Here is a 20,461-nt window from a genome sequence, read left to right as displayed (position 1 = left end):
ACCACAGACAAACAACAATTATACCTAATGGCCATGGGTGCACGGTGTGGGGCCTCTAGCCTGCGCCAGCTCTGAGAGGCCAGGCCACCTCCCAGTGGGCTGGGCACAAGCCACCCTGTGCCCTCGGGGATGAGGATGCTCTCCCTGGTGCAGGGAGGAGGTTGAAGTGGCTGCCATCAGATGGAGAGATGCCTGTGTTGCACAGCCACGAGAGCTCAGTCCCACTAAGCGATGACAGCAATATGGGCTTGAGTAGCAAGAGCACAAAGTCTCCTGAGACCATAGGGTGCTAAGACGTGCTGCTCTAGTTGGCTGAGATCACCTGGACCAGCTTCTCCTACAGTTTGCAGAGCTCCCCCCAGGTAGCCGCCTCTCCCTGGGGGTACGTGGGAGTGCAGAAGGGCCGATCTGGTGGTGTAGCAACAGAGGTTTGCTCTGTAAATGTCGATGAATAGTAATGGGTGTAGTGTCATCCACTTCTCCAGCACTGCGTGGTCTTTTCTGACCTACTAACTGAATGGATCCTGCTGTCACCTGATGAGCACCTGGCTGGAGAGCAGGATGGATTTGTTGAAGAGGGCTGTCAAGGAGAAGGCTTCATGCAGTATTAAGCATTTTTTATACAACATATTCCCTGTTATTGCAGGAGGTTTTGACACAGTGGTGTGCTTTAGCATAGTCTAGCTTTGAATTTGTTTTTTACTAGAGGTCTACAGTTTATTATAAGATGCTGGAAGATTTAATTGCCCTGTGGTGTGCAGGGAGATGTGAACAACCATTCCAGGAGGCTCTGTTGTCCATGAGTGTATGGTCTCTGATGGATGTTGACCCTTACAGGTCCATGCCTTTGCCAGTGTGTTTTCAGCCTGGGCCCTAGCCTCCTCCCATAATGTTTATCACCTCTGGAAACACCCACAACATTTGAATCAGTCTGTTTGGGAGATAATTGATGTTATCAGGTGTATGTGTCAGAAGGAATTTGTCCCTAGAGCAATTAGGTTGTTTGGTTGTCTTTCATGGGATCTCTCTTGATTTATATAAATTGCAGTAAATATAGGCTTGGCCTCTTGTTAGTCAGGCTGCGACTAGTCCGACCAGGCTGATGAAAAGCTCCTGGGTTTAATGTCTCTACATATTTTCTCGTAGGTGAGTTCCTATATTTACTCCCTGCACATGTGCACGGCTGGTCATGAGTGGTGCTCTCCGAGCCCTGCAAGCAGTGATCACACACTGCAAACACGGAGCGAAGCAGCTTCACATTGCCCCTGAGCCAGCACATCCGTCCAAAGTGGGCATCTTTGGTTCAGATTCCTTCTTGGAGCAGCTGGCATGAGATGCCCCTTTGGCTCTTCCCGCTATGCTACAAATTGATGTTCAAATAATAAGTGACTCAAAGAGAAGCCTTTTCTTGTAACAGCCGCAGAAGAAAGCTGTGCTTGTCGTATGCAAACAGGCCCTGATCCAGGCACTTCAGGGTTTGAGAAAGCCTATTGATATCGATTTAGCATGTGTGCTAAGTGCTTGGCTGGGTCAAACCCCAAGGAAATGCCTGATGGTCCTGGGAGAAAAACACCTGTGGGATGTGCTGGGGCAGCAACCAAGGGAGAAACACACCCCAGGATGAGAACGTACCATCGCCCCCAATTAGCCAACCAAAATAGCTCCTGTGGGTCCTGGGTCTGGAGACTCTTCCTTGTGAAGCCTCTGCTCTGCCAGAGCAGGGAAGTCATGTCTATGGTCACAGAGCAGAGCAAGATATCTCTCCTCTAGGGAGTGGTTCTGGAAGAGATTAAATTGTGCCAAGCCAGAGCTGTCCCCTCCTGGCAAAGCCAGTTTGCCCTCACTGGCCAGACCTCAGACCTGCCCTATCCTTTCATGAGGAGGCAGGTTCCCCCAAACCCTCTTTCTCTTGAGGTGCCTCCTGATGGTGAGAGCCACTCCCCGCCCTGGTCTGGGGTGCCCCATGTGGGAGACCCCACTTGCGGGTGCTTAAAGAGGTAAGCTGAGGTCTTCAGGTCTGGTTCTGCTGTCCCAATGGTTTGAAGAAACAAGAACCAACCAGAAAATGAAGCAGTGCTAAGGGCCCTGGCTAGGACAGCTCATGGGCATGCACTATCTCCCAGAATGACTTCCATTCCAGCAGCAATCATGATGAGATGACTCCTCCATCTTTAATTACTTCCTTCCGTCATGCCCTTCCTCCTTGCTTCTGCTCCCCAGCCCACGTGGCACAGCTCACGATGCCCACCGGCACAGGGGCAACTGCAGGGATGAGTGGGTGCACTCCCCAGGACTAGGGGCTTTCACACAGCCTGTTTGCAGCATGGAGGGGGTCTTCAGCATTTCCACCCTTGTCCCCTCCCTTCTCCTCTCCCTGCTGCCGCTTGATAACCCAGATGTGGGCACTCACCACCAAAAGCTGTGCCATCACCACCAGCTTAAACCCAGTGGCACTAACCTACATGTGTGCCCTTGCCTTGCCTGCTTACACCAGAAAATATTTCCATTTCAACTGATTTGGTGAACGTGATCACAGTGAGTTGTTGCAGCAGAACTGACAGGTACAAATAACCTCCTGAATCGAGGTGCTGCTGTCTGAAATGCACCGTATCCATTACCCAGGATGAAGAATTATAACATGTCCAGAAAGAAACTTTGGCCATGGTCAAGTGATGCTGTAGGTGCCTTAGTGAACATTGCTGGTGGTGGTGCTCACGTATCTTACTTCATTTGAAGGTAATTTTAAGCATCCTAAAATGCCTAAGAGGTTGCATACATAAATATTCTAGACAATATTCATGCCTCACATGTTAACACAATGGTTAAGCAACAAACACCAATTGAGTAAAGAGAGGAAGATACCTGATTGCTGTAGGGACCTAAAGGACAGCAGAGCCGGGGAGCAAACTTTTCTGGCTTTGCCCAGAGGCACTTCTCTGCTTTTCATTTCCAGATTTCATGCGTTACTCTAAGGCGAAGGTCCTGAGTCAGGTGCTGTTTGCTCCAGGGCCAGCTAGAGACAGGAGAGAAATCCCTGGATTTCTTCTTGCTGTGACTACTGCATGTGGGTATTTACTATTTGATATTTAATCCAACAGAAATATGCATAAATGTAATTATGGTAATAATGATAAAAAACAAACCCCAATGACAGAACACAAGAAGACACCAAATTAGTCTGAAATTAATCAGATTGTAAAAAATGAGAAAAATGCTAGATGTCAGTGGAGTCTCAATTCCTACCCACCTCGGGTTGACGCAGGTTGACAGTCTGTAATTGCACCATGACACACCAGTTTGTTTGCAGGGTTGGGCTGGGGGTTTTCAGGAGGAGCGATGTGGCAGGAGAGGAGAAGCAAGCTTCCCAGTGTGGCACTGCTGAGCATGGCCAGCAGTGATGGTCATCCCAAGGCCCAGCTCCAGCACAGAGTCCTCTCCTGCACCAGCCATGGGGCTGTGTCTGGGACCTTCAACTCCTTTGCTTATTGTCTTTCTGCCTTTACCATCCACCTCCAGTGTGTGACTTAGTTTTGTGCACCCAGGTAATCCCTGCATAGGCTTTTTAATGATTAATTTCCTCACAGGTGTTTCTGTGATGCTGCATCTTGACATCAATCTGCAGCCACTAATGATTCTGTCTCCTCTGTCCCCTCTTGGTTTTGCAGCAGGGGAGCTGGGGTCAGTCTGCCCATCTTATCTGGGACACTCAGGACAGGATATTTTCAGTGTGCAGCGCACATTTTGGTGCAGCTGTGCATGCCTAGCCCTCCGCAAAATCACGTCCATCTCACTGCTTACTGAGCGTCTGGGAGATGGGCAGGTCAGGTCACCTTTGGGTTGATGGGCTGGTGACATCCCTTAGAAACATTACAAGTTCAGCAAGGGCAGAGCCCTGTTCTTTGACAGAGCCATCAGCTTCTTTAACTGGTCACTTCAGCAAGTCACTGTCTCCCTTCCCCTTTCAGTCCCCTTCTTCCCAACTGCATCACACAGGCAGGGATCCTGCAGGCAGGAGCCTTTCCTGTGCACAGCCCAGGCATGTTCTTAGAGCATCATTTCACCTGTAACAGATGAGAGAAAGGGTCTCAGCTCCAGTATGTGACCATGTAATTAATTTTCCTCATTCACAGGTTAAGTGAAAGCTGCACAAGCAACTTTACTTGGATGCTGCTGCAGTACAGCTAAGCAAGAGCGATAATATATTGCATTTGTGTACCTTAGACAAGCTATTTTTTATACCATATACCATGCTGGTAGAAACATGTTCTGAAGGATGAAACTAGTGGTTTAAAATGCTGATTTATCAGTTTTTCTGAGTGTTTTGATTACTTTCTGTTTTCTGTTTGCACAGCACCATCTAAATCCAGCTTTCCCCCAGGTCTTAAAACTGCAAAACCTGCAAACAAGCCCCAGTTATATGGAGGCCTAACCCTTCAAAATGTCTTCAAAAGCATGGCTGCTATGAGGGAAAGACTACAGGTGACCCCCACTGTCCGAGAAATGATGCTGACTTTCATCAGTCCTCCCAAAGCAAGGAGAAACACTCTGGCATTTTCCCCATCTCCAGCCCTTCCATAGTGGTGATTTCATGGTGCGCTTCATCAAGCCATCAGTTTAGCAGGAGAATTATCCACTGTGTAATGATACCTTCCAGCCTGGTGACAGCAGTCTTTCTGCACTTTCTTGTAGTGGTATAAAGGCCACAGACAGGTCATTGGGATGTAGATTTTTTTTTTAAAGCTAGTGGGTAAACCCCCGCTGAAAAACAGCAGGCCTTGTCTACCAAAGCCTTAGGCCACTCTGTTAGTGGATGCCTGGATGAGAGCCTGGTATAAGCCTGGGTGGAGACAGGCACTGTGTGGGTATAAATATATATAGGATAAATATGAAATTACTTTGTAGTGGGGACAGGTGAGTAGAATGTAAAGAAAATCATGTTGATTACTGCCTACCCTTGGATCAGACCCAAGGAGCCCTTGTCACTCAGGGTGCTCCAGCTGACCACCAACCAGTGGTCCAGCCAACCTCTTCTGTCGACCTGTCTCTGCAGTCACAGATGAAAGGCTGCCTGGAGCTTTACACCGTCCCTAGAAACAAACCCACCCCTTTTTCTTAGGAGAAAATCCTCTCGCCTTCCCACCTCCAAGCATTATTGATTCTCAGCTTATGCAGGGAGTAGTTTTTGATATTCCTGCAACACCTTTTTAGCAACATTGATGTCCCTCAGGAAGGGAGGCTGTGTGCAGTCATCCCCTGACCTGACTGTAAGCAGTATCCTTAGCAACTTCTTTAGTGCTTAACTAAGGGATAAACACCTCCTGCGAGATGCTCTCTCTCTTAACAATGTTCAATGCTTCAGTGCAACAGTATCTTAATACCATCACAAGGAGGGAGCCTTGTGATGAATTAAATTCTGTGGCCACCCTGATGCAAAATATTTAGGATGAGCTCACTGGTGGGGTACAGGCAGTGATGGATGGGTGTCCTCAGTTCTTCCAGTCCCTCCAGTGACCCTGCACTGCGCTGACCTGGCATTAACAGCAGTGGACTGTGGAGCCTCTCCATAAATTCAGCTTTTGGATGAATGAGTAAACTGGCAGCTGTTCTTTATTTGCAAACATTGAGATATTGCTGGGGCTGGGCTGAGCCCAGCCATGATGGTAACTGACCCCATTAGGATGATGGAGGTGTTGGGGGGACTGACCTCCAACCCCAGGGTTTGAGGGATGCCAAGGCAGTAACTGGGGAGTGGGAGCTGTGGGAATCCACCTCACCTAGCCCAAGATGTACAAAGGACACATTCAGGTGTTATGAGCAGCTTGTGGGTGCTCTGCATGTCCTGTGCCAGACACATCAGCAACTGTAATGGTTTATAAATTTATTTCCTAGGATCTTTCTTTGGCTAGTCTGTGAGGCTGCATGGCAGAGGGGCACTGGAGTGGTAATGGTGGGAGGTGATCCCGGGTCACTGTCAGCCCCTACCTTGGGCACACAAGGGTGCAGTGAGTGTGCAAAGTGGCCCAGCTGCCTGCACACCCACAGCCATGGCAGGGAGCACCCTGTACTTGTGTGTCCCTGGCCTGGGTTTGGTTCGTCCAGCATGTTGATTTTTTTTGTTGTTGCTCTGAACAGGCACACTTAAACAGTTCAACATAAAGAAAATGAGGATCAAAATGAGAACTGAATCTTGGGGAGATTTTCCTGCCCCAGATCTGAGCAGTGGCTGAAAGGGGAAGTAGCTGAGGCTTGCTGCTGCTGCCTGCTGCTGCTGCTGCTGCTGGCACTGCTCTCTGGGGAGCAGCCATGAACAATCCCCCTACCAACCACCCCTGAAACCCACTCCCAAAAGCAGGAGCATCCTGATCCTCCTTTTGGCTGCAGGAAACATTTCCATGGAGAGGTAGTTGAGGGCAGAGGTGTAAGGAAAAAGCGAGTCAGTGGGTCTCTGCCACGGCAGCCCTCTGCCATGCATCAAAATCCGTGGCAAGCGTGTAGCAGGGACATGGGGTATACTCTTCACACACACTTTCTTTCTTGAAATTAAAAGCTTAAAATAGCTTTTGCTGCTGTGGTGGAAAGCCTTGGTGGCCCCACAGGTGCACTGCCATGCATGGACCCTGGTGACTTGGTGGCCACCACTCATGGTAGCCATGGCTCCTCTTCTCCACTGGTGAAGCAAGCCAGTGGGAGCCCACTTCCTCCTGCCAGGACTTTGGTTTAAGGAGATGGACATAAATCCACTAAAAACAGTGGAGTGGCGAGCCCAGAGGTGGAACAATGGGGAGCCCCTGAAGCAAAGAGAGTGACAGTCACTGCCGCTGCTCGCCCTGCTGTTGCTGTCCCACCACATGAGCTTGGCCAGGGTGGGTGCCGGGGCCCAGCTCCAGAGACATTTGAGCATCACCTCCACTAAGCAGCTTCCCTTACAGCTCCCTACGGCAGGGATCAGCACTGCGGATGAGCTCAGGCTGCCTGTGCAGTGCAGGGTCTGGGGGCACCATGGCTGGTGGAGGGTTCAGCAAAGTCTTTCTTAGCAGAGAGCTGTGGGCAGCTCTGGCCTTGCAGAGAGCAGGGAGACCACAGCCTGGTGCCCCCATACGGCATGGCCATGGGTCTCTGCTGGCTCTCTTCCCACTGCCACAGCCATTTAGTCCCTTCCCAAGGGAGCCAGAAAGGCTCTTGCAGTGGGTGCTTGGTGTATCGCATCCTCCCTGGGCTCTGTCTGGCCTGGAAACAGGGGGCTGTTCTTAGCCGGCAGCTCCCCATGCAGTGCCGACCTGCCCACGGACCCCTGTTACCCTGAAAGCCCCTTTTCTGATAGCACAACCAGAGGGTAAATAGTAAAACATGGGCATATTTTTTTTCTTATTTTATTTTTATTTTTTTGCAGAGCACGACTGTCTTGTACTGTGTGCTGCATGGTGCAAACAAAATAGATGTTATTCAGGGCTGCAGGGCTGCCTGGCAGGGAGCATCCTGGGGTTGGCTCTACAGTGCAGCAGCTGTCTGTCTGTCTGTCCATCTGTGGAGCTGCTTGCAGCTACATCCAGCGTGGGAGGCCCTCTGGCAGTGCTGCCACAGCTTAGCTGGACCAGAGGGGCCCAGCCCAGCTCAAAGGTAATAGGGAGGAGCTGAGGCCCTGCCCAAGCTGGAAGCTCATGGTGGATGAGGAATTGTCCTGCCTTGGCTTTTGTGACTTGACCTGCCTGGATGCCAGGGTGTGCAACCCAGCACAGGGCTTAGGCCCTGTCCCTGCATGCTGCCGAGGCAGCTGAGAAACCGCATGCCCCATGTGCTTTAGTAAATCTGAGATGTAACGGCATCTTGCTCAGGGCTGGGGGTGGAGATTCCTTGCCTGCCTCTTCCTGAACACCCCAACACGCATTAGGGGGTCCCCCACATATCCTTCCTGCAGGAGATAGCAGCTCCAGCCCCAGAGCTTGGGCTGGGGGTGGCTGTTGCTGACATAACCCGAGGAGGGGATCCACGGGCCAAGAGCAGTACCCGGGGGAGGTGTAACCCACACCTGTCAGGGTTAGACACCCTCAACCCCAGCCAGGCCAGAGGCAGCACACAGCCCTGGGATGTGGTGCTGGCACTGGTGTGGGCTGCTACTGGGCCCAGTAGAACTTCCCACCTCCCAGGACAGCTGCCTGTCCCTGTCATGTCTCCATGCTGGACAAGGAGATCATCCCAGCACCCACAGAGGTGGGCACCCCCAGCATCATAGCTGTGAGTAGTTTAAGGAGCGAGGGACCAGATGACCCCTTTTTCCAAGTTACCTTTGTGGATTCAGGGGTATTCATGACAGTCAGCACCAAAATCTTAATTTCTGCAGGTACTGAGCCCTGCCATCTGTTTAACACAGTCCACAGCTCCGTCACTTAGTGAAATGATGCCACCTCCAATGGGTAATGGTTGTGGCAATGACAGCGTGATGTGCCCTGCCTTCTGCCCCTCTCACAGAGACACTAGTTAAGACATTTAGTGGGGGGACAGTCTTACTTCAGATCAGATAAGCAGCAAATTTGGCTTCCAGGGAGGCGTGGCATGCTGTGCATGGTGTGATCATCCCTCCCCTTGGCTGCACATGCAAATATTTAAAACTGGGTGATCATGAGTTTTTGGTGTAGCCCTGAGGCATTTCTTATTTGCTTTGTGGTAGCAAGCACTCATGTCTGACAAGAAAATCTCTTTTGATAGTTTCAGGCTTTTAGCAGCAAACCTTTGTTTTTTCCCAAGGGCCTTGGAAAAGCTAATCCTAACATCCCAGGTTTCAGCTACCACTCACCACATGGGAACGCTAGGTAGTTGGAGGTGGCACATACCCTTGTCCTTCCACCTTTTTTCTGCCAGGAGAAAAGTCCAGGCCCAGGAGACACCTCTTGTCAGGGAAAGGAACAGTGCTAGATAGATGTTAAGGACTCAGAAGTCACCACTCTTCCTTTAAAGGAGGGGGCTTAAAGTCATGCCTAGGTGATGCACTGCCCCATGCATCCTGAGGGGGGGACACAGGAGTGTGGATCACTTCATGCAGAGACATCTCACTAGTCCAATGCAAAGGCCAAGCTAGTTAGCAGACTGCCACAAAGCCAAGAAAACAAAATATTCACCCTGTCATCTGTTTTGGTTTCCCTCATGCTGCTTTGGAACATCTGTGACACTTGCATCTCCCACTGAAATGCTGATTTTTTTCTGTCAGGCACCTGGAGCTGGTTCCTGGGTACCAAACCAACTCATATGTCACTGTTTAATTTGGTGTGGGACATGGTGGAGCAGTGCACAGGGCGACCCGACCCCACTGAGACTGCACACATGGGGAGAGGAGCATGCTGGAAAGGTAAAATGCATGAAAGGAGAAAAAGCAGCTGAGGAAAGCAACCTGGGACCCTTCAGTGTCTGTCTATGCCCCTGGCATCATTCTGTTAAGATAGCAAGAGTCAAAGATACTCTTAGCAAGCAGAACAAGCTGATAGAGCTGACAGCAGAGCTGGAGCTCAGACATGGTCTCCCCAACTGTGCCTGGCTGATGCTTGGCTCTCAGGCACCTGATGCGGAAGCAAATCCTCCATTAATGCATGGTGGGCTCACAACTCCACCTGGGACATTTCTGGAAAGAAAATGGTGAGTTTATTGGGGGAGAGAAGGCACACTGGGAGTTGTCCCAGTACAGTGTGGTATGGCTGCTTCCACATACAACGTGGTGTGGCTGCTCCCACACAGTTCCTCCTCTTTCCCCATCCAGCCTGAAGCCATCACCCCCAGCACTTTTCCTGACTCACTCACCTGCACAAACCACCCCCTCACACCCTGCTCCCGCAGAGCTGCAGTGCGAGGATGCACGTTTAGCAGAGGTGTGATGCTTAATAACAAGGCGTAGGGTAATGTAAACAGGAAATCCTGCCACGAGGCACCTCTGGCACTTAATCAGGCTTTCAGAGCCAACCCTCACCCCAGAGAAATGGAGCAGCCCTATATCCGCTTGTAATGCCAGGTGGGAATATTGCTGTGGAGGTGAGGGAGGACTGTGCCTGACCCGTCTGCTCTGCTTTGGCAGCTGTACCCTCAGGAAAGTGAACGTGAGTGGCATTCAGATGCCTGGCAAATCCAAAGGAGAAAAGTTGACTTGCCAAAACTATTTAGTCTGTTCAAGGCAGAGTATTATAATAGATGCTTGTCTGAGTTGTGTCTACTATTAGTGGACCTGTTCCAGAATGGTAGGAGATGTGATGAAAAAAAAGTGCTTCCATTTTAATAACTAATTAAACAGGCTAACTCAGCCAGGGACCGCGCAGTGGAACAGAATCCAAAACTTAAAAGAAATAGCGGTAGCTATTGCCTGAAGTCTTAGCAGTGAATGAATGATAGAGCAAAAACATCTGTCCCTTGGAAGAAGGTCAGAAAAGGCTGATAGTCCTCTTCCAAATGGAGAAAAACCTCTCCAGACCAGGAAGTAAAACTGATCCCATTGGATTTGTGCCGCCCAGCCCTCAACAAGCCAGCCAGTGGTAGCAGATGCTCCGTCTGCTGCTGTGGTTCAGGCATATGGCTGCGTGTGGGCTACAGTGGTTGGAGGTTAGCACGAAGCTGGGGGGATGCTGTGCTGCTGTGAGAGCGGCCAGACTGCCCCAGCCCAGCCCCAGCCCTTCTTGTGGTGTTACTGGTTTATTAAATCATTGCCTGGGCTGACAGCTCCCCAGCTTCCTCATGGCTTTGCCTGCAAAGCTGGCTTAATTCCTGGCCTTTAAAAAGGCCGGGAGCATGGCATGTGAGGATGTGCAGTTCTCAGCACATTTGCTGGGGAAAACCAGGCCTTTTCCATGAGTGTTTGGGTGATCACACAGCCTTCCCCATCATGCTATACCTGCACTAGGGATCATGCTCACCTGGGTTTTCTGATGTTGCCAGCTTTTTGTGCAGCTTTCCCCAGTGCAATTTGTACAAACCTCATTAGCTGGGTTGCCTCACTGCCACAGTGGGCTGAAATTGGTCAGCAAGGTCAAAAATTACTCCAGAGAGGAGCAAAGAGGCAGGAACAGATGCTCACGTGTGTACACACCCACAGGAAAGCCTGCTGGAAGTGCAGAGTGCGGTGCCAGGGTGATGGGGTGCATCTGCTGGTGCAGGTGGCACCAGGCCAGGGGCATCCAGCAGCAGCAGCCACCAAGGGCATGGGAAGAGAGCTCATCCCACCTGGTTTTGCATCCAGGACTGTGCAGCTAAATCAGGTGGAAAAAATGGCCTCAGCAGTTGCATTTCACTGCAAAATATCTCTTTTTTTTTTTTTCTCTGACAGGTTCCTCAGGCAAATCTGGAACAACACAGAAAGTTTGAACTGGGTACAGTTTATGCTTAAAGTGGGCAGTCATGTCTCCAGTGATAGTGTCTCATTTTTCTCTGTGAGCACAGCTGCCAGGCAGAACAATAAATCTTTCAGATGGAAGAACTTGGGGTGGACCTAAATTTACCTTCCTTTCTTCAACCCTCTCAGCTGCACAGCAGCAACTCCTAACACTACTCCCAGCCCAGTGATCTGTGTGCAGAGCCTTTTCAGGATACTATAAAACCAGGCTGCCTTGGGTCATACTTACTCCTGCTAGTTTGGGATGAGGCAGAGATAAAGCGACTCTCCCTGTGGGAGTCTGCACGTGTTTATTTACTAGAGGAGGCCATTCGGCATGCCGCTGCAGCTGGGCCATGCTTGTCTCCAGGAGGGATTTGTAGCGTGCGTTTGACCCACGGATGCACATGGAGCAACCCCGACACAGCCTCACTGCCGTGGAGGACTGAAGCCACCCCCAGCACTGCTCCGGAAAGGATGCTGGAAAGAAATTCAGTGCTGGGAGCAGCGTGTGCATGTTTATTCCACAATAATCCACAGTGTGCCGGTTTTGGTGCTTTGGGCTCTTGGAGATGGGATTGCTGAGAAGCCTCTTCTCCTGACCTCCGGGCTGCCAGGGTAATGGATTCTCTCCTCTTATCTCAGCTGATGCTATCACTTGTAACTCCCATGCCGGCAGACACGTCATGTGGTAAAAACTCCCTCTGGGGGAAGCCGCCTTCCCAGCCCCACATGATCCTTCACCTTGGAGCGGGAAGGGAAAGGGTCAGAAATAGATGCTTCTCTCCCTTTTAAAGCATCTTTGACCCAAAAAAGCCTGCACGGTGTCCTGCCCTTTGATCTGTATATGAGATCTGTCAAAGGAATATTTCAGCTTAAACCCCCTTAGCACAAAGAACAGTGCTGGACTCTGTAAATCTGAACTGTCCTGCTGGCTCCCGTGTGAGCCCGGTCAAGCCTCTCACCCTGGCATCTCTTTGGGTACAGGGACAAGGGCAGGTGTGGCCCTGCAAATAGGGGCTTGCCTTCTTCCCTTTTGCTGAGTGGGGAGAGACTGATTCTGTGAAAACCGCATCCTCATGAAGCTGGTCTTTGGACCGGAACTGGATACCCAGGTCATTGCCTGTTTTGCCACAGAGAAAGTCCCTGATAGCTGTACACATGTGCCTGCATGCACACAAACACACCCTCCGGTGTGCACTCTTTCTGCCGTGACACTTAGGATTTTTCCTTCCACACTGGTATTTTGCTGAGCTCAAATGACCCTGGCAGAGGGATCCTTAGCAGAATCATGCCCGAAGGGACCCAGAGCTGGCAGCAGGAGCCGAGGAGGGAGGAGCAGTGGAGGAGCTGCGGCACAGCTTTCTGCTGGATGACAAGATGAGTCATTTGGGCTCTTCTATTCTCTTTACCTTTTAAAATAAGGTAGTGAGTAAGCCTTGTAATACTCGGCTTAAAAGACAACTCTGCAATTAAAAAAAGTAGATGGCAGGTTTGCTATTTATACTTCTTATTGCTGTTTTCCTGTGTGCCATAATTGCTTGGTGTATGTGTCCAAGACAAACAGCTAAGAAATGGAAATATTGGTTTCCTGAGCATATTGTGTGCAAGGCAGGCACGGGACGGGGAAGTCAGGGGGCAGGTGGGCAGATTCACTCCTCATTACCCACCTAGTGATCAATAAAGTCTCCTAAGATGCTGAGGCAATGCTCAAACATCCCAAGCAGATGGGCTGAGTGGCTTTTCTGTGCAACAGGATTTTGGAGAGCAGCCAGCCATCTGGTCTCAATAGCCCTCCTGCAACACACAGGTGAGACTCAGGGCCAAGGGCTTGCTTTGGTCTCTTGATTATAAAGGATGCAGCATCCCAGAGGATTTGGGTGAAGGTCTGATGGTGGGAGGACTGAGTCTGGTGTGAAGGTACATCCCGTGCCTTGTGAAACTAACTCTCAGACTGCAGATGGTGGGAGCAGGACCCAAGAGATGATCACCCTGTCCTGGGTGCTGCCAGCCATCTGTAGAGAGACTTCCCAGGGTTGGGTGTCTTTCTCTCTATGTATATCCCATGCAATGTGCGGATCCCTCTTGGGTTTCTCCTGGTGCATTACTTTGGAGAGATGTGGGTTTGTGTTCCCTTGGTTCTGGCTTTGTTCTTGATTTGGCAGGGGTAAAAATAGTAAAAGAGAAAGAAAGGGAGCTTGTGGGAATGGTCTCCTTTTCATGGCGCTCAGAGGCTGGAGGCAAACCCCCACCAGTCCAAAGAGTCCAGGACTAAGTCACCTCTGAGATGATCCCTTTGCAACAAAACACCTGCACGGAAGAGCTGCCAGGGCCTCGGAGCTGGAGGTGGCAGCACACTGTGTGCCTCCTGCCTCCCATGCCCAGCCAGGGCTGTTGGGTGAGGAGCAGAAACCCTTTGCTCCCCACCCCACCATGACTCATGGGGTGCCCGCTCTGCTGCAACATGCACTGTTGTCGGACCTGTTCCTTGGGCAGGTTTCCTCTCAGGAGGTCCCTGGTTCTCCAGGATCACTTGCAGACCACCCTGCCCAGCACAGGACAGTGGCTCACAGACCATTGCAGTACTCCTCCTAATGCCCTGTGCCAGCCTTGGGGATGAGCTCCCCAAGCTCTGAGCTCCTTGGGGATGATCTGTGACCAGCTATGGTCACTCTAGCACCAACTGTACAACACAGAAACAGGGCACAAGTGTTGCAGAGATACCTCTTTAATTGCCCTGAAAACTCCCCCTCCAAATTCATGATCATCCTCTGACCTGTCCAGACAATCATGATGCTATTTTTGCCTTATCTAGATCCGTGCTGCAGTATGTCATATGAATATGGCTTGTCACTGTGATAGCTCTCTTCCTTCCTAATCTCTCATCACTGTTGATGGTTGCATATAAGAGAGTGACTCCTTTCCTGTGACAGAGAAGTGCCATACCTAAAGAATTAGTTTCAGGCAATCCACAGGAGATTCATCCCAGCAGCTGTGAGTTACCCCCTTGTAAACCCTTAAACCCACTGTTTTGGCTCTCTGGTGTCACACAGAAGAGGCTTCCAGGCTCCCTTTCATGTTCTTCTGTTACCCTTCAGGTGGTTTGGTGCTCAGAATCACATGGGAGTTTGCAGGAGCTGAGCACTGCTTTGGAGAAATACGAGAAAGCTCCTGGCAACAAAGACCAACCAAGGGGAACCACCACAAGAGCTCTTTGGGCTTTTGCGGGAGCTGTAGGAGCCAAGAGGAGTGTGTCTGAGTGTCTATGGTTTCAGCTGCTGCCTCAGGTGGTCTCTGGGGTGTGTGGCCATGATCACCATCCCAGAGGGTTTGTGTGAAGCGCCCGTGGCACGGGGAAGCCGTGCTCGCCATGCCATACTGCTGTCTGCAATATTTGTAGAGATCCACATTGTGGGATCTGTTGGGAGATGGTGCTGGGGTTCAGTCACCCCAGGCTCCTCACCACCTTCAGCTGTTAACTTCCAGGCCTGCCTCATTCACAAGGCAGTAAAGAGCTGTGGGCATTTGTGCCATGCCTATGCCTACATCTTCAGTGTGGCTGCCAGGGCATGTGGTGTTTGGAGAATCACCAACTGGTGGGACAGAAAGGACTCCCTGGGTTTGTGCTTGGCAGGAGGCTGAGTGGAGCTCCAGGACTTCTTCCAGCACCTCAGAAATGCCATAGAATAGCCCCCCTGATACAAGAAGCTTATCTAGAATAAACATGTTCTGCTGGTGGGAACCTGTTTTTTGAAAGCTCATGGGTTAACTCTGTGTCACATCAGGGGACATCTGTCCCTCTGTGGCTGGTGCAACCCTCTGCCACCTCCTCGTCTAGTTTGAAAGAAATGCACCCATATATGTGCCCATGTCTAACCTGGGACAGATGTGCCCAAATGGGCGATTTTGCTGAGTTTAATGATGATAGAGCTGTAGGCTGAGATTGCCTACCCTCAGGTAGAGCATCTTATCCCTGTGAGATGGCATATGCTCTTTTTGAGAAACCCTTGGGTTTCCAAAGAGATGAAGAAAACACTACCCTCTAAAGAAATTATGGGGTCAACAACCTTTTGGAAGAGAGGGAGACTTGAATCTGAATCACATTTCTGAGAGATTTCAAGAAAGAAAATGAGTATAAAGGCTGCTGTCAGTGGAGTTTCCATCCTGTGAAGGCAGCCCGAGGGCCTGGGGCACACAAAAGCACCAGGGGAGTTTGTAGCAAAGCAGTGGGAATAAAATAGCTTCCTTGCAGGGGGCAGCACCCTTGGCTGGCTCAGTAAAAGGACCTCGTGGAGAGTGGGTGCCAGGCCTTTTATCTTCATGTATGTTTGTAGTGATAAGGCTATGGTTCTTGAGAATATCCAAGATCAAGTGTGAAAATCAAAAGAAGGCTTTATTTCAGTTCCAGGGTAGAAGCAAATAAAATGGCCACCCTGCCATAATGAGCGAGCATTATTAAACCAGGTAGCTCCAGCTCTCTGCTTTCACACAGCAAAGCAAACCCTATATTTGATATGTGTGTGGCTAGGGTGACAGAAGTGTCCTGTGAGAATTTGAAAACTCTTAAGGAAAAAAAAAAAAAAAAGAGGAAAACTTGTGTTAGGTTTAGAATAAACAATATTTAGCTATATTTTGCAGTCTGTGTTATTCTCAGGCACAACCAGCAGCAGACTCATCAGACTGAATCATTTCAGAGCTGTGCTCAAGACTGCTGCTTTACTTTTTATTGCTAACAGAAAAACACATCTAGTCTTCCTTTTACTTTATGTCCACTTCTCTCTCACACTGGGGATCTCAATAGTGCACATAGCACCCCAGATGCAGCCTCATGGATACCAAGCAGATGGGAATTATTTCCCTCAACGTGCTGGGTATACTGTTGCTGATGTGGCCCCACGGGTGGCCAGCCCTCACCCCCCACTTAGCAGAACAAGAAATGATGTGTTAGTCACAGAGTTTGGAGGGAAAATGCCATCACTCATAAGAGTTCCTTCAATATTTGACTTCTCAAGAAGCCTAAAATCTGTATTTGCTTAGAATAAGACTAAGAAGATGACTTGAGAAATGAGAAGGAAGGGGATATTCAGCCTCAGTGAAAGGTATGGACAAATATTCACTGGAGATATTAAACAAGTATAGTTTCCATTCAGGTCAAGAATTACCTAAGGCTTCAGTGGAAGAAAGCTAGTCCAGCCATCAGGATGGGCAGTGTTAGACCTGTATGCTTTTGCCCCAAAGTCCAGGCTCCTGTCCCCCAGAGCACCAAAGGAGCCAGCCTGGGAGGTGGTGAAGCTCATATGCCCTTCCTCTCCTGCCCCTCGAAGCATTACTAACCCACAGAAAGCAGGGTCAGCCTCCTTTTCTGCACAAACATCTCAGCACATGCGGGGAACATCCACCTGAGCCCTGGGCTCTTGCATTCCCATCACTGCCTAGTAGTGCTTGTGGCACAAAGTCTTGGGCTGCATCGGTCTTCCCAACAACTCCTTGCAAAACCATCTCTCTTCCCTGTGCTGTTTCTTAGTTTTAATCTGTGTCCCAAACATATTTTACCAACTAGGATTTCAGCTCACATATGGCACGGTGGCCAGCTGGTGGTGGTAAGGTTGGCACATAGACAAGTTGATGGCATGTAGCAGAGTCTGTCCTGGGACCCGTAGCATGCTGATGGGACAGTTGTGGGAGGAGATAGTGGACACCCCCTGCCTAGGGAAACACGGTGCTGCTGGGAACAGTAGCCTTTTGGAGAGTTTCCCCCATGCTTAACTCATGCTAAAAGCCCCGTCACACAGAGCACTTTTGAAGTGCTGCCTTGTCTTGTTTCAAACTACTCCATTTCCATCATCTTCACTGTTGTGTCACTGCTAGAAACCTGGCTGGGCTACAGTAGCCATGGACTGTGCTGGCTGGGGCTGCACAGCCTTTACAACCAGATGGATATCCTGACCTGCCAGTTCACAAAACACACCCTTTTTGTCCTTTGCTCTTCATCAAGCTTCAACATACCTATGCCCACTGATGTATCTTCTTGCTGATGGCTGATCTCTCATGCACCCTCCTCTCCCATCACAGCTTGAACAAAAATTGCAGAGAGGGAGGCAGTGAAGGTCAGGCACATTTTGTTACCTGCTTGGTTACATGAAAGCATGAGTACGGCAAAGTCTGCACCTCTTATCACCACCTTCCCTTCCTTGCTGGATACCTCACATCACCCCAAAGCTGGTGCGTGCTCCCCAGCACTGCTCACTAAGTCACTTGAAAGCCTTCTCACAACATGTACTCATTCAGCTAAATGGGGGGATGTGGCTGCCTTGCTGTCATCATGTGCTGTGTGCTGCACATCGTGACTCATGCCTGACTGCCCTCTAGTAAAGGCATCAAAATGCTCCAGGCAAGTTCTGTGCTGACCCTTTAATTCCCATGCCTCACTCTTGGGGTGGCTGCACAGATTTCCAGTACAGTTTGCAGGCTGCTAGTTTGAGGTGGATGCTGATAAGAGGGTGCCTGGATGTACAAGTGTCGTTGCTGAATGGCTTATGGTTGCCATAGAAATCTAGGACACGTAAATCTGACTGATAATCATCTCCTTCCCACCCTTTTGTTCTTTTCTGCATTAAGTAAAGGAAACTGCACAGCTAGACGCGCTTTTCTGAGGGGCTGGACTGGGAAATCTTGGCTGTCAAGTGCTGGTTTCAGATGCTGATGCTGCACGTAGCCATGTATGTGCTGACAGCTACAGAATGGGTGATGGACTAAAGCTGGAGAAGGCTTCTGCTCACCTGGGACCTTATATGGCTGCTGGCAACACCAAGTGGAAGTGAGATCAGACCCTGGTTTTACTGTGCACCATCTCTTCACTCCCAAAATGCATGAGCTTGTAGCAGCAGAAATAGTCTTTCCTAATTAATGTTCCATCTTTGTGTCCACAAAGCTCTGCCAGATATTGCATGACAAATACTGTTTGCACTTTACAGCATGCTGTGATATGATCTTTAAGTGTATAAATTTGATTTCCTCCTGTAGATCCTGGATAAAAGCAATACAAGGCCTCATTCACCTTGCGAAATGCCAACTGCTTGGCTTGTGGCACATGCCCCAGTGCTACTGATTTTTAAGCAGTCATGCTAGTACTACTCTTGCTGCAGTTGTGTTTATAACATGCCTGCTCCTTTTGCTTTGAAAGAGCAAGATCAGGGCACAAATAATTGCACAGCAAAGAAATAACTGATCATTTTACCAAAGATCGTAACAGAAGTGTTTAAAAAAAGTGTTGAAGTGTTAAGAGTTTAAAGAAATGGGGCTTCCTGCCACAGCCAGAATTATGTCCCCCTTTGGTTGCATGACGTCCTCCCAAAGTGGAGCTCTGACCAAACCTGGTGCTTGTTGCAATGTGAGCTGCAGCCACACCATCCAAGAGGAGGAAGACCTTTGCCTTTCTGAAAACTTTGCTTTTTCTCACACAAGCCAAGAAGCCACCCTCTGCTCACCATCGTGAGTCTTCCCTCATGTGAGTGCTGCCATTAATGTCAGAGGAAATGAGTATGTGCCCATCAGCGTGGGAAAGCCTTGCACAACCAGGCCTAAATATAAACCAGACATAAAAAATAAAGTCTCCAGTAAATATAATTGTGATAGCTCGGGGACCCAGCCAGTTCATGTTAATGTCAGGGGGTACTGGTTCCCTGGCCATCTCCTGTCTTCCCCTCAAATCAAACAGCATCATCAAATTCAGCCCATGGCTGAAAACTAGGATTTTTCTGAATTAAATTGGTGTTTCAAAAGTGCTGTTGTTTAAGATGATGAGCAGTGTGGCTTCTCCCTGTGTAAGGGCAGTCAGCCTGATGTCTGGCAGCTGGTGGGATGCTCGTGGGCACCAGAGCTCGTACCTGCACCACGTACACCCAGCATGCTGGGCCCCATCAGAGGGCGGAAATTCAGGTAATTACCTCCCTGAGAGCAAGACTTCCAGAGCGTATAATTGAGCTCAAATTAAATTGCTCATCAACAGGTAATCAGCTGGTCCACTTGATCTGCTAAGAGTCATACCTGACGCTTTCCTGTGCCTGTGTTTTGTTCTTTGACACGTTCCAGAATTTAACATCAAGGTGGGGAGCAATGATCAGTCCATCCTGCATGCCAAAGCCTGGCTTCAAACTCCCACCTTATAATATCTTTAAATGGCTTTGAGTTGGAGGGTTCAAGTACACATCATGAGTAAGATTGCTCTGGCCCACCTTTTTTCTGACACACCTCCAGTAGGAGTCATTACTTCCCAGACAGCTTTCTAGGTAACCCAGCTGCTGATCTGGCACAGTATGGTCATTTTCGCAATACACTGAAATGTCTGCAGTGATGATGCTTGAGCTTTCTTGCATATCACTTGAAGGGTATAAACTGACAGCAGCAACAGATGGATCTAATCCTGTGAGATGCTGTGGGCCTCTGAGGATGTGCCGATGCTCTCACCTGCTGCTGGTGACTTCAGGAGGTGCTCCACACCTTATGAGACATAGGCAGCTGGCCAGGTTCTTAAAAAGCCCTCCAAACATTAAAACACTGCATCGGTTTGTGGCCTGAGTTTCAGAGTGTTTATAGGCGTCAGTATTGGGACCAGTGTTGTTTAACATTTTTGTCAGGAACATGGACAGTGGGACTGAGTGCACCCTCAGCAAGTTTGCTGATGACACCAAGCTGTGTGATATGGCTGACACACTGGAGGGAAGGGATGTGCCATCCAGAGGAACCTTGACAGGCTTAAGTGGGCCCATGTGAACCTCACGAAGTTCAACAAGGCCATGTGCAAGGTCCGGCACATGGGTCGGGGCAATCCCAAGCACAAATACAGGTTGGGAAATGAGTGGATTGAGAGCAGCCCTGAGGAGGACTTGGGGGTGTTGGTTGATGAGAAGCTCAACATGACCCAGCATTTTGCACCTGCAGCCCAGAAAGCCAACCATATCTTGGGCTGCATCAAGAGAAGTGTGGCTGGCAGGTTGTGGGAGGCAATCATCCCCCTCTACTCTGCACTTGTGAGACCCCACCTGCAATATTGTATCCAGCTCTGGGACCCCCAATGTAAGAAAGACATGGACCTGCTCTAGTGAGTCCAGATGAGGTCCA

The sequence above is a fragment of the Athene cunicularia genome (genome assembly GCF_003259725.1).
Source record: "Athene cunicularia isolate RWA chromosome 1 unlocalized genomic scaffold, athCun1 chr1_part1, whole genome shotgun sequence".
Taxonomy (NCBI): Eukaryota; Metazoa; Chordata; class Aves; order Strigiformes; family Strigidae; genus Athene; species Athene cunicularia.
This window is presented reverse-complemented; position numbering follows the sequence as displayed.